We start from the raw sequence: 12,659 nt of genomic DNA on the forward strand, positions 1-12,659 counted from the left end.
AAGACTATTTTTTTGAAAAAACGAAACATCCTGATATCAAAAGAGACTGTTCTTAATTTTAAACCTTCCAATATTTTTCTATATGGCATATTCAACAACACATTGAGCAGTAATCTCAATTTAACCCCAAAACAACGTTTCCTCAAGCATTTGACTGGACGTGTAGAGCTTAATTATGAATTTCTACTAGATTTACAACGACCCATCCCTGCCAAGATCTATTCAAAAACTGCTAGCTGTGGACCAGGTCTGCGGTACTTCGTGGCACCTCCAATTAACAGGCAGGAGATCCAGCCCCTATCTTTATCTCCACCACTCAGTCACACATTACTGGGCTTCAGTTTCCTCATCCATGCATCTGGCACGCTAGCCCTGGCCCTAACAAGTTCCACAGTTGGTTGTGAGGATTAAACGAGATAATGAAAAGCTCTTTGAAAAGACGAAAGCATTATAAAAACAAGACATTATTCCTTAGCACTCCCTGCAAGACGCTTTACCAACTACCCCCCTGGGGAGAGAAGATTAAGAATATATAAACTAAAAATAAAACTTTACCTAGTGTTTTCAACCAAATTCAAAAAGTGTTTTACATTAATTAAGCTTTCAAGTTGATAAACTAGTACATCATTTGAATATTTCCATCAGTCCTATAAAGTAAGAAATGATGTCACAGCCTTTTTCAGAGGACTGAATGTTTTCCGAGCAACGTATCTCATGGATACAGGACAGAAAAGTAGTAAGAATTATCAAATTCCATCTTTCTTTTTTAATATAATAATAATACCAAAAAAAGCCCTTAAAATTAAAAAATAATCTTTGTCACACTTTGAACATACTTAGCATTCCTTTTAAAGCATTTTCCCTGCTGGCAATGAATTTTGGGTTGCAGAGCTTTAAGCAGAAAAAGCAAATCCAAAGAGAAAAGGGAAAAAAAAAAAAAAGGAAACAAGCCAGATGCATCAGTTGTAAGCAAGCACTTTACAAAGGGAATGAAAAAGGAGGTCTGGCAGTCTCGCCTTCAGGGTTCCTCCCTTGAAGGATCTGGCCATTTATGCTACCACATTAATTCATAACAGGAGAGGGAGCCAAGTTCTCCAACTATGATTCTCTGTATTAAAAATATTTCTATTGTCCAAGTCATTTTACATAATTATCCCTTTTGATCATCACAGTATAAGAGAAGCAATGTTTTTCCTACTCATGAATTGTAGAACCAGGAATAGTATGCAGCACTCCAACTCTTTACCTCTCTGTACTGTCCTATGACTTGCACAGACAGCTGAGGGCTCCCACCCCTGCACTGAGAGACTTGGCCAACGCTGACTTGGCTTCTGCTTGCCTAAGCCAAATTCCTGGGTCAACCCAGCACAGCTTTGAGTTCCTATCTGAAGACTTGCTCAAGGCTGTCAAAAAATTTACCTTTTGTTCTAGTCAACACCTGATGATAGGCCACTGATACTCCCTTCCACTTTCCTAGAGCATTTACTTAAAAAAAAAAAAAAAAAAAGCTTACAATTGCAAATCCTCCCTCTGTCCCTTTGAGATACATATGGTCCGTGACCTACTGTGGTTCAAGCTGTGATATTTTGGCTTGGCAATGGTGTGAAGGTGATACACATTCAGAGAAACTGTGCTTCAGAATGGTACAACCATTCTGTTTTTCACTTTCAGTACAGCATTCAATAAATTACATGAGATATTCAACACTTTATTATAAAATAGGCCTTATGTTAGATGATTTTGCCCAATGGTAGGCTAATGTAAGTGTTACGAACACACTTAAGGTAGATTGGGCTAAGCTATGATATTTTGTAAGTTAGGCGCATTAAATGCATTTTTTACTTAAAATATTTTCAATTTACAATGGGTTTATCGAGACAAAATGCCATAGTAAGGTAAGAGCATCTGTATCTCCTGTAACTCAGGTGTGTCCTTCTCAAGGACATGAAAGCTATTTCTCTGAAATGCAGTCATCAAGAAAAATAGAGCCTCTGTGCCCCAGCCTCTGGAAGAGGATACAATCCTAACTTCGGTGATTTCCAGTAAGCAGACACAGCTGGCCTCCTCATATTTACACTGACTACCTCTCTTAGCCCCTTTTTGTACTTTTTCACTTCCCTGACTCTACTGAGCCCCTGCTTGCTTCCATTCCCTGTTCCCTCATTCTCCCTTTAAATCGCCCAGTCGCCTCTGTACAAATTTGAATGGGCTCAGCTCTTTCTCCTACTGTCAATTTTACTGAATAAAGTATGTTTTTATCATTTTTAACTAATGTCCAGCTTTGTTTCTCTTTGACAACACAGAGGTAAATGTAGTCAAATCCTGTCAGCTCTCCTCTTCATTGCGTCTTGAACCTGACCCAAGTCACCACCAACTCTGCCCTTCCTCTCTTTGCACCACCCCCAATATTCAGGGCTTCCCATCTCTCCCAGTGGACAAACCTCCTTTAAATCTCTCTCTGCCTCAAATCTCCCCCCTCCCAGGCAATCCCCTCTGCATTTTCCTCCCAAAATGTAGGTTGCATCATATCTCCCTCTCTTCGAAAACATCTGTGGTGTTGACAAGCTCATTAGCATTTAATACTCCACACTGGCTGTTCTAAGCCTCAATTTCATTTATATCTCTAAGCTAATCTGCCAAGGGAAGGCAGGGACAGGAAGAAGTAAGTCTTTCACAAACTTCCAAAGGGCTCAGAGTGTGACAGCATGGGGGATTGGGAAAAACATGTGGCCCAGCCATTCGCAGAAAGCCTCAGCCCTGTCCCAGCCATTGCCTGAAACTGTCCCATGAAAAAGAGTCATTATCTCCTGAAACAATACAGCAACTCAGCAAATCCTGCCTCATAGAGGCTAGAATTTGTCATTCTGCATCCTTTACTCTTTGGGCTTGCACAAAACAAACACCAAAATTAATGATACTGACAACCAGTATTTATTGAGTACCTTCTCCGAACCAAGTGTCTTGCTACATGCTTACCTGTATTTTCCTATTTAATCTTCATATCATAACCATGAGTTAGGTACTTATTATTATTCTCATTTAACAGATGAAGAAATTGAAGCTTAACGTGGATCTGCATCTTGTCCTATGTCTTTTCTCGTTTGTAAATCTACTGCTGTTACCCATTTCTCTTAATGTTTTTAAGGAGCAGCAGATTTACAAAAGAGAAAACACATTCCCATAAGTGGTGAGGCTGGGACATGAATCCAGGTCCCTGTGCCCCCAGAGCTTCTTAACTACTGCACATGCTGACAAGCATCCTAAGGGTTTTAAACAGCTGTTGTTCAACTTATGGTCTTCAAGCCATTTCTCATAACACATGGACTGCATTCCTTTTTGTCATCCTAGGCATTTTCCTCCAAATGTGGGCGAGTAAATCTAGAATGGAATAAAAATAGCACTCTAAGGAAGGTGTGGCAGGTCAGAGTGGAATGGGACTGCCCATCACCTCTCTCAATTCATCAAGGTAAATTTCAAATAGATTAAAGAGTTAAGTATTTTCTCAAAAAAATCAGTGAAAAAACAAGAAAACAGAATGACAAATTTTTCAAAGCCCTGAAAGGTTATTTTCTCAACCTAGCAGTAATACAGTTCTTGTGTTTTCCGTGTCACAAAGGACAATATTGAAGGATTTGACTACAAAAAAATTAAAACCTCTGAACATAAAAAGTAAAATATAAACACAAACAGCACACTGAAATAATGTTTGCAGGATATATGACAAGGGTAAATAACTTTATTAAACAAAGAGTGTGTGCCAATAGATAAGAAAAACATTAAGGTAAATGGGTATCAGCAGGAGATTTACAAAAGAGAAAATACCTGTAACTAACATGTTGGGGAAAAGTTCAGCCTTACGAGAACAAATGTAAATAACAAGCTCCTGATTTTCTTCTAATAATTAGCAAAAGATTAAGAAAAGATGTTCAATTCTCTTAGTGGATGTGACAAAACCAGTAGTCTTCTACTTTTTCTACAGGCAGTATACACTGGTAGAGACTTCTGGAAAAAAAAATTGGCAATAAATTTCACAGCTATGTTTTTAAGTCTTACAGCTAGGCTACTTCCCATTTTTGCAGTAATATAAAATACACAAAGAGCTAAAAGGTGTAAGATAATCATAGTAGCTCAAGTTGGAAGTATTCAAAGATTACAGTAATAGAAGAATATCCATGTGATTTGCGCTATGTAAGTTATATCCACTTTATAAATTACTATTTTATAATGTAAAATAGCATGTCTATGGTTTTTCACATTAAAATATGTATTGTATGCAACGAATGGGCAGCATGAATATGCACACCCTCTATAACTATGCACAAACACTCATCCGAAAAAATAGGTGGACTAGGGAAGCATGATAAGGATTGCTGAGTCAGCCATTGGTGTTCGTGGGTAACTAGGATTTTGTCTCATTTTGCCAACTTACATGCATATATATACATATATATACACACAATTTTATGCTATGTATCAATATTTCTCTCAAATTTTGGTTTATTGTGTATGTTTTATTTGAAAATCTTTTATTAATATTGTTTGAAAAAATTAAAAAACGTAAGCACAAAAAGAAATACCTTGAAATTGTAACTCTAAATCATTCCAACTATTGTAAACAGCTTGATACGCAACTTTCAGTACTTTTCAATAATAATGGTAAATCGTAATAATAATTGACCTTTGTATGTCATTTACTCTGTGCCAGGCACTGTTCAAAGTTCTTGATGTATATTAACTCACTAATTTCTCACAAAAATCTTATGAACTAGGTTCTATCATCATCCCCATTTTACAGATAAGAAAACTGAAGTATAAATAAATTATTGGCTGAATATTACCCCACTAGATATTAGTAGGGCTAAAATTCCAAATATTTTGATCATTTGTATGTCATTATTTATTATTATTCTACATCCCAGTTAATTATTTATACAGTCGTTAAAAAGTAAAAGTTAATTAATGAGCAATGACTCATTATCCAATCCATTGTTTTGGACCGTCTACAATTTTCCAGTTTCCTGAGAGTATAAAAATAATGGTAAGCGTTTACATTTATAAACAAATTTTTACACATTAGAAGTCAATTTCTCAGAATAAAATTCTGAAAGAAATATTGCTGAATTAAAAAGTAGAAAATTTTTATTGTCTTTTGGCTAAAAACTTCCCATATTTGGCAAAAGACATAAATATACAGATTTAAAGAAGTTAAGTGTATCCCAAAGAGGATAAATCTAGGAAATCTCCATCAAGATACAGAGAGTCAAACTTCAGAAGACAGAGAAAAAAAGAAGTGAGAGAGAAACAACACTTTACCTAAAGGGGAAAATAATTTCAAAGAGAGAAGATTTCTCCTGAGAAACCATGGATGCCAAAAGGAAGGGGCACAATATTTAACATGTGCTGAGAGTAAAAAATCGTCAGCCCAGAATTCTGTCTCCAGTGAAAATCGGTTTCAGGAATGAAGGAGAATCAAGCCATTCTCAGAAGAAGGAATACTAAAAATTTCTCACTAGCAGACCTACCCCAAAAGAATGGCTAAATTAAGTTATCTAAACAGAAAAGAAACATTAAAAGAAGGCAACTTGGCACTTCAGGAAGAAAGAAGTTAATACGAAAATAAATGAGTAAACACAACAGACATTTCTTCTTTTTGAGTTTTCTCCATTATGTTTGATAATAGAAGCAAAAATTATACTACTGGATCATGTGATTCTAAATGTATATAGAGGAAATAGTTAAGATAATTATAGACAGGGAAGAATAAAATGATGATAAAGGAGGTAAGATTTCAACAATCATTTGAACTGGTAAAATAATGGCATCAGTACACTGTAATAATTTATGCATATATATAACAAAATACCTAGAGTAACCACTAAAAAAGCTACATAAGTATATTTAAATACTACACATAAATAAAAAAGGGAATTCTAAAAAAGTTCTAGTAACCCATAGAAAGTATGGGAAAAGGAAAACAAAAATAAAAACAAGAAAGTGAACAAATAAAAACAGAAACTAAAATGGGATACTTAAACCCTGGCAGACCAATAATTCCATGAAATGTAAATGGTCTAAATACACAAATTAAAATACACAGATAGGCAGAATAGTTTTAAAAATATGACCCATTTATATGCTGCGTATAAGAAACTCACTTCATGTATAATAATATAGGAACATTGCAAGAAAAGGGATTGGGGAGGGATAATATATTATGCAGACCCTAATCATAAGAAGGCAGATGTGGCTATATTAATATCAGATAAGGTAAACTTCAGACCAAAGAAAATGACCAGAGAAAATAAGCAACATTATATGATGATAAAAGGGTCAATCCATCAAGAAAACATTGCAGTCCTTAATATGTATGCACAAAAAATCAGAGCAATAGATGAAGTAAACAAAAACTGACAGAACTGAAAGGAGAATAGACAAATTCAGAATTAAGGTTGGAGACTTCAACACACCTTTTGCAATGACTGAGAGGACAGTTAGGCAAAAAAATCAGCAAAGACATAGAAGAACTCAACAACCCCCATCAACCAACAGGATCTACTCAACAATTGTAGCACACACTACCACAGAACAGCAGAATGCACAATGTTTTCAAGTGCCTATGAAACATAAACCAAGATCTATCATATGAGCCATAAAACTTCAACAAATGTAAGAGAATGGAAGTCATACAAACTGTGTTCTCCAACAGCAGTGGAATCAAACTAGAAGTCAATAACTGAAAGATAACAGAAAAATCTCCAAACACCTAGAATACACTTCTAAATAATCTAAGAGTCACAGGGATATTTTTAAAGTGCATTGTACTAGCCAGGTGTGGTAGCTCACACCTGTGATCCCAGGACTTTGGGAGGCCGAGGTGGGCAGATTGCCTGAGGTCAGGAGTTCAAGAACAGCCTGGCCAACATGGTGAAACCCTGTCTCTACTAAAAATACAAAAATTAGCCAGCCATGGTGGTGGGCGCCTGTAATCCTAGCTACGCAGGAGGCTGAGGCAGGAGAATCGCTTGAACCCAGTAGGTGGCGGCTGCAGTGAACCAAGATTGTGCCACTGCACTCCAGCCTGGGTGACAGAGCGTGACTCCATCTAAAATAAATAAATAAATACATTGTACTGAAAGAAATTAAAATACAGTATATGCAGATTTGTGGGACATAGCTACAGCAGCAGCAAGGGGAAAATTTGTAGCACTAAATGCATACAACTTTTAAAAAGAAAATCTCAGATTAATCATCTAAGTTCCCATCCCAAGAACCTATAAAAAGAAGAGCAAAACAAATTCAACCAAGCAGAGGAAATAAAATAATAAAGAACAGAAATCAATGACAAAGACAACAAAGAAAATAGAGAGAAGGAATAAAACAAAACTGCGTTTTGTAGTTTTCAGCATACAAGTCTCATACATGTTTTGATGGATTTATACTGAAGGGTCAGATACGCACAAGACTGGGTCTCTGCCAGCAGGATCACAAGTAAGCGAATAATCACAATACCATGAGACAGATGAGACCAAAATAGGCTGATGTGCCTTAAAGGAATGATGACAATCCAACTCCCTCTGTAACTCAAGATGAATGCTAGGACCAAACACACCAAGAAGTTATAAGAATCTGTACCAGGAGTCAAAATTAGGAAAGGGCTCTGCCCACGTGGCATACACCTTGAAGATTTTCTGCTGAATATGTTGACAACTAGGGCAGTGTAAATGAACTCACAAGGGACAGAGTCCGATGACATTTGTGGAGGTGCAAAGATTCAGGTGCACCATGGGCCAAGAGATCAACTTCTCTAGTGCAGTAGACGGGAGTGCAAAGGGGAGACACAGGATGGGGAGGGGTGTGTGTGTGTGTGTCTGGATGGGGGCCTCACATCTGAGGAGACCACAAACAATGACAGACACACTGCTTCTGAGGTCACTTCGTCAACCAGGGGCTCAACATTGCGACTGGAAGTTATCACAGGTGCTTTTTGTTCCTTTTCTGAGTGTTCATTCAACCCACATTTTAATGGTAAGTTTGATGAATGTGTAGTAAATAGTTTGGAAGACTTTATTTTAGGTAACAAATGAAAATAACACAAAAGCAGTACACAGCATTCCAATCCAAACAAAAACTTATTGCAACCAAAGCTTTAAGAAAATAAGTTGAGAAATTCTGAAAATAAGCTTCTGTTTTTGAAGTGCAAGGTCAGGGCGAGTAAAGAATGCAGGCCCTACTCCCTGCTTCATTTCCCCAGGCCCCTCCAGACTTCCTGCTGCCTACAAAGAAGTATAGAGGTGGCCTCTCCTCCTTACTGGGCAGTGTAGGTCACCACTAAGGGCAGTGGCTACAGGTTCCATGACCGCTGCCCAGGGTCACACTTGTTCACCATCTCATACTGCCCTAGAACCTCACTGTGGGAGATTTAGGCACAGAGTCCTTGAGCCACCACTTTGCCCTGGCACAGTTGACATTACCAGGTTTGCCAAACACATAAAAGCTTTCCATGCCAGTCATGAGTATATGAGCCTAATGACTGTCCTGAATGCAATTCATATCCATTTTACAGCTTTACTATGTGGCCTATCCTTTGAAGAAGTGACATAGTGTCATCTCCATCCTACAAATATATAAACTGAGACTATTACAAAAAACAGTTGATCCCATATTTTGGCCTCTATTAGACCACTACTTAGATTTTCACTGTCAAAGCATAATTAATTGGTTGATTATAAAACAATTTAGGCACTACTACATTAGGGTTTAAGGAGAAATCCAGACAATGCCTTACGTGTATGTACATTATTTCGTTTCTTCTGAAGTTTAGGATATTTGCAAAATGAAAAAGTGTCAATGTTGATGTTCTTATGCCAGTCATAATGCATTATTTCTTCTGAATAAGTAGTTCTATTTCAAGAGAAACTGGACATATTGTATTGTGATTCCTTCAAGGGATGGTGCAGCAAGGCATGACAAGTTACTATAACACCGTGACATTCAGACTTCAGAGATAAATTTTGCAAAACCGGAAGAGAGAATGCCAACAGTCTTCCTTCAGTCTTTTTCCTCCTACTCCTGTCAAAATTATCACAAAACTCAACAAGACAAGAAAGAGAAAACTGGCCCATATCAACCTTTACCTGTCTTTTAAAAATCTTCACTTTTTCTATCTGAAAAAGGAATGTAATTTAAAACTTTCCTTCATATGAATTAACCTGTAACTTGTTGCATAAATTATAACTGTGCCTAAACCATACAGCCAAGAGACCCCTTCTCAATACCTACACTCTGTTGCCTCCAAAAAACTTAGGAAAAAACCTAGGAAGTCAACTGAGAGTGAAGAATTCATCAACTTCCTTTCTTTCATTTGTTTTGTTTTTTGGTTTTTTGTTTTTTTGAGACGGAGTCTCACTCTGTAGCCCAGGCTGGAGTGCAGTGGCGCGATCTCAGCTCACTGCAAGCTCCACCTCCCAGGTTCACAACATTCTCCTGCCTCAGCCTCCCGAGTAGCTGGGACTACAGGTGTCCACCACCACGCCCGGCTAATTTTTTTGTGTGTATTTTTAGTAGAGACAGGTTCTCACCGTGTTAGCCAGGATGGTCTCACTCTTCTGACCTCGTGATCCGCCTTCCTTGGCCTCCCAAAGTGCTGGGATTACAGGAGTGAGCCACCAGGCTGGGCCAACTTCCTTTCTTTCTAATTCTTATACCTTTACATTCCTAGGACAATGAACTTAGAGTGTTTAATTTTTTTAATAAAACTTCAAGAATCAGCGTGATAAATGAAGATTTGAAGCTGGGATCCTTGGATTTGATTTCCAGGTCAGTTATTGAAAAGCTAGCCTTAGGAACCATCTTTAACCCTGAGAAGCCGCCCTGCCTGCCCTCAAAAGGTATAACAACTAAACATGGAAAAAGGAGCAGATATTTTGTGTTCATTTTGTTCGGGAAGTAAATATGGGCTTTATGTTAGATATTTATGATTTTATAGCAATACCTCTTGCATGTGCTTTAAGATATGCAAGGAGTAGTTGGATAAGCCAATGAAGGAAAAATTAAGTGGGGGCAAAGTAGCAAGAAAATATAACACAGCAGAAACTAGGTGTGTGACCTGTGGTAATCAGCATGGAAAGAAAGACTTGCAGATGAATAAAGACACACATGCTCACAGTTACACATCTGTTAAAAAATAAAGCATAAAATTTTTATTTTTATTTTAATGATGACCCTTTTTTCTAATCCTGCACCCAAGCAGTTAATTGCTGTCAGAGAACCCAGACAACAGGGCAAATAGGAAATGCCATAAATCTGGGATTGCTTCCCTTCAACGAGCCTACGGCACTCAGGGCTTTCTGACTATACTGCCCTTGTCCAACATCTGACCCTCTTCTATGAACACCTCAGAACTTGTCCACCCTCATCCAACCTGAACCATTGTGATGGTTAATTTTATGTGCCAGCTTGGCTAGACTATGGTATCTACATATTGGATGTTGCCATGAAGATATTCTTTGGATGAGATTAACATTTGCAATCAGACTTTCAGTAAAGCAGATTGCATCACATAATGTGGGTACGTCTCATCCAACGAGAAGAAGGTCTTAGAGAAAAGAAAAGTCTGAGGCCCTAGAGAAAGAGAGAGTTTTGCCAGAAGATTGCCTTCAGACTTGAGCTGTAACACTAGCTTTTCCCTGGATCTCCAGTCATCCAGTTGTGCCTATCCTGCAGATTTTGGACGTGCCACTCTCTAAAATCATGTCAGCCAATTCCACACTCATGTCTGAGCATCCAAAACACCCCATGATCCTGGTTTTCCTTCTTTCTCTCTAGATATTCCAGAGAGAAAGAAGGTACTTTCTCAGGGTGCTTTGAGGTTTTATCCTTCCCAGTCCAACTTCAGAGAAATGCTTTTCAATGCTGGAATCCCTTTCTCTTCAGAGCCTATTCTCTCCCCAAAAGACTTCATGCAGAAGCACAGTTTCATTCACCACCCACGTGCTGCTGGTCCCAGCCCAGGTTTCTCTGGGGTCCAACAGCTCCACCTAGACACTCTGTCACCTTCTGACAGCTCCACCTAGACACTCAAAAGTTGTGATTTTATTTTGCCAGATGAGAAGTCCAGTTTTCTGTGGAAAAAGGGAGCTAGCCTTCCTAAGAGGCAACTGGGTGACATTTTGCTGTAAGTTTGTGCACAAAGTTTACTTCCTATTTATAGTTGCAATCTGAAGACCAGTAACATCCTTCTCCAACTTGGATAATGCCACCTTAGCCACTTCTGTGGCTTCCAGCTCACAAAGAACCCCAGCTGAGCCAAGTATAACCTGGGAGTGACCACCAAGTCCAGCCATGGCTGGGCATGGTGGTGCACCCCTGTAATCCCAGCATTTTGGGAGACCGAGGTAGGTAGATCACTTGAGCTGAGGAGTTTGAGACCAGCCTGGGCCACATGGCAAAACCCTGACTCTACAAAAGTGAAAATTGCACACATATAGTCCCAGCTACCTGGGAGGCTGAGGCAGGAGGATTGCTTGAGCCAGGAGGTCAAGGCTGCAGTGAGCCCAGATTGTGCCACTGCACTCTAGCCTGGGTAACAAAGCGAGACCCTGTCTTAAAAAAAAAATAATAAGAGAAAAAAGAAAAGAAAAAAAAAATTAAGAATACCCATTTTGCTTAACTCGGGTACATACCTATAATCTGGAGCATTGATGCCTAGGAAAACACTAGCCACAAAGCACATCTAACAAACGTTATGAGGAGAAAAAAAGGAAATGAATGGCCTTTAGCTTTAAAATCTTTCTCTAATAGACAAAGTCCAATGGCCCTTACTTAGTGTTCTTCCTTCTGCTACAATCCACCAGCCTAGGGCTGGGATATCTGCTGCCTGTATCTCCTTGCTGCCTTCTGCTCTTAACTTTCCAAAGCATCTCCACATTTTAAGGGAAAAAGGCTGTGTCAGATGGGAGCTCTTTAGTACATGAAGAGATATGAGATTATCTGGTCTGGGTAGATGAGGAATCCTGATTGTGAGAAATAGCAGCAGTGATGAATGTCTGTTGAGTTCCACATAAAAAGCCCAGTAACTGATCAAGTGCACAGTCATAAATAGCAAGCCTTTATCTTCATGCTTTGGGACAGTCTTGTTTTCATAGGTAGCCCATGAAGATGATCAAGATTTCCCAAGAGTGATGTTAGTTTTCGGTTTCCACATGTAATATGAAAACAATTTTTACCCTTAACTATAGCTTTCAAGTTCCTTTTTTCTCTAAGGAAATATCTAGGCATATTATGAAAATTAATCACTGCATTATATTCACCAAAAATAACCTTTTCTGGAGACAGTCACAAGGGCCTTCTTATTCTTTCTGTATACAGTCTTGCTTTTAGATTTTAAAAAGTAGCTTTGTGGTAAGTTTTGAAATAAGAAGTGTGAATCTTTCAACTTCATTAGTCTATAGTATGCTGTATGCTTGGTATATTGCAGACCCAAAGAAAGTCTAACTTATCAAACTTCATCATCAGGATTTCTTTCAGGTGAACGATGTTTGATTGATTGATTTTAGGCTCCTTAGCTTCTTCAGAGCTGGTGGGGGTGAGGTGGGCTGTTTATCTTATTTTTTTTAACCTCTCACCTTCACAAAGGCAAAGAAAAGATTCTATTTAAAGCC

The sequence above is a fragment of the Theropithecus gelada genome, chromosome 9 (assembly GCF_003255815.1).
Source record: "Theropithecus gelada isolate Dixy chromosome 9, Tgel_1.0, whole genome shotgun sequence".
Classification (NCBI taxonomy): domain Eukaryota; kingdom Metazoa; phylum Chordata; class Mammalia; order Primates; family Cercopithecidae; genus Theropithecus; species Theropithecus gelada.